This window comes from Ailuropoda melanoleuca, chromosome X (genome assembly GCF_002007445.2).
Source record: "Ailuropoda melanoleuca isolate Jingjing chromosome X, ASM200744v2, whole genome shotgun sequence".
Taxonomy (NCBI): domain Eukaryota; kingdom Metazoa; phylum Chordata; class Mammalia; order Carnivora; family Ursidae; genus Ailuropoda; species Ailuropoda melanoleuca.
In genome coordinates this window covers 41,211,483-41,214,166 of record NC_048238.1, presented here as the reverse complement: position 1 = coordinate 41,214,166, position 2,684 = coordinate 41,211,483, and the positions used below count along the sequence as shown (strand labels likewise).

The following is a 2,684-nucleotide window of genomic DNA, read 5'->3' as shown; positions in this document are numbered from 1 at the left end:
AGCTCCCCTTGGGCTCTGTGCTCAGCACGGAGTCAGCTTGCCCCTCTCCCTCTGCTCCTCCCCTGCTCTCTCTCTCAAATAAATAAATAAATAAATAAATAAATAAATAAATAAAATCTTCAAAGAAAAAAAGAATTCTAGGTTACCATGCATTTGCCCATACTCCACCTTTGGCTAGGAATTGCAGACTAGAAAACTTGCTCTTTTTTTTTTTTTTGAAAGACATTACTTCAATGTCTCCTTCTCTCTGTAGCAGTTTTGGTTCTTCCTAGGTAGGCAAAACTTCATGACTTTCCTCTCTTCTTTGTTTTCTGTAACGAAACAAACAACTCAAGACATCATAGTTAGCAGTGTGGGCCCGAGTCAGGCTCTCGATATAGGTATAAACCACTGCTTACGCCTTTGCCTCCTTAGAGAATTATATTTCTTTTTTTTTAGATTTTATTTATTTATTTGTCAGAGAGAGAGAGAGAGAAAGCACAAGCAGGGGGAGCAGCAGAGGTGGAGGGAGAGGCAGGCTCTCTGCTGAGCAGGGAGTCTGAGTTGGGGCTCAATCCCAGGACCCTGGGACCATGACCTGAGCCAAAGGCAGAAGCTTAACGGACTGAGCCACCCAGACGCCCCTATATTTCTACTGTGGAAAAACTCACACATACAGAAAAGTATAGAGAATGATATACGGGATCTCCACGTATTCATTATCCAGTTTCAACATTTGTGAACTTACAAAAGACCTTTCATCGAGGGGCGCCTGGGTGGCTCGGTCGGTTAAGTGTCTAACTCTTGGTTTGCGCTCAGGTCATGATCTCGGGGTGGTGAGATTGAGCCCTGTGTGGGACACTGCACTGGGCACATGAGTCTGCTTGAGATTCTCTGCCTCTCCCCTTGCCTCTCCCTCTGCTCCCCCACCCCGTGCTCTCTCTTAAATAAATAAATAAATAAAATCTTTTAAAAAATCTTCTTTCATCCATACCTCATCCCACTTCTCCATCCCCCTTGGATTACTTTGAAACAAACCCAGATACCATTTCATCTTATCGATAGATATTTCATGATATTGCTATAAGCAATGAGTCTTTTGAACAAGTTAGCCATACCTCATTGTCCTATCTCAACAATTAAACAATAATTCTTTAATATCATCAATTACCTAGTTAGGTGCTTTCTCTCTCTCTATTTACCAGCTTTCAGACTAATACAGTGGCTCGCTGGCACCCTCCAAAGGCGGGCAACGACATTTTTCAAGTATCGTTATGATCTCGTGACTGGTTGACGCATTTCAATCGTCATGGTTACTTTTCTTTTTGGTGCTCAGACTGACCCATCTTTGGCCAGTGGGGGCCTTTTATGTTTTTTCATTTGTATTTCTTTTAAAGATTTTATTTATTTATTTTAGAGAGAGAGCACGCAAGCACGAGCCAGAAGAGGGTCAGAAGGAGAGGGAGAGAGAGAATCTCAAGCCGACTCTATGCTGAGTGCAGCGCCCCGCGTGGGGCTTGATCCCAAGACCCTGAGATCCCAAGACCTGAGCCAAAATCAAGAGTCGGCAGCTTAACCAACTGAGCCACCCAGGCGCCCCTGGCAGGGGCATTTTAAACTTGGTTGACATGCCCGCAGTAGTCTTCGATAACTTCCTTGCTTTGGGGTATGATAAGCCTTTTAAAATAGAATATAATTATATAATATGATTATTATATTTACATGGTTTCAACTCAACGGCAGTATGGTATATTCCGAGAAATCTACCTTCTACTGTCTCTTCCTTCTTCAAATTTCCCCATCATCCCATAAGAAGCCATTTGATCTTTTTAATCGACTTTCAATTTTTTAATTACTTTTTCATATTGTTAAATAACAAAAATTCAACTGAGTACATTTTAAAGATCTAATTGGCTTTATTAATTGATTCGTGAGTTGGGCAGCATCCCGTCTAACAAGCAGAGGGGAGCTCCAAAGGGTTACAGAAAAGGAAAGGTTTTTCAAGGCAGAGAGGGAGTGGAGAAAAGGAAATTACCAGCAAAGAACCATTGTTTTAGGCAAGGTCACCCTCCTTAGGAGAATGGAAGAGGTCTATCAGCGAATCCCCTATTGCTGACCAGGAAATTCCCATGTTGACTGGTTCTTAAAGGACATTTTGGAGGGGCTGAAACTGCAGTCACGTTAGGTGTGAATTCTTGGTTTACTGATGGGGCCTTAACAGAAGTGACGCCATTCGGGGCCTGGGTTTTCTTTTTCATGATATCTGTGGAATGCTTCATCAATTTGTGTGTCATCCCTGCACAGGGACCGTGTAATCTCCGTATTGTTCCAATTTTAGTATATGTGCTGCTGAAGTGAGCACTTTGACTTTTCAAAAAACAGCTATTTCTATATTTTTGGTTCACTCTCCCATTAAAAATATATAGACAGCTACTTTTTTAAAGTAAATTTAAAAAGTAACTTCCTAGCAATGGAATTCCTGGATCATAAGGTGTACAAATTGAAAACTTTGATAACTATTGTCAGACTTCCTCTGAAACACTTGCTCAGCTCTGTGCTTCTGCCTGCCGTGCTCATCACATTTCCTCGTACCGTTGTCTACACTGGGTATTATGAAACATACATTTTTATCAATCTGGCAAATGCAAAGAATATTGCATTGGTTAGAGTTTCTTCACTTGTGAATGAAATTGAGCATATTTTCA

General features: G+C 41.4%; 1 non-coding gene across 1 annotated transcript; it reads right to left on the bottom strand.

Moving 5' to 3' along the window:
* Positions 1–2,238: 2,238 nt before the first annotated feature.
* Positions 2,239–2,341, bottom strand: LOC117797543. Its single transcript, XR_004622556.1, has one exon. It is a non-coding gene; the product is annotated as a U6 spliceosomal RNA (small nuclear RNA).
* Positions 2,342–2,684: the final 343 nt, after the last annotated feature.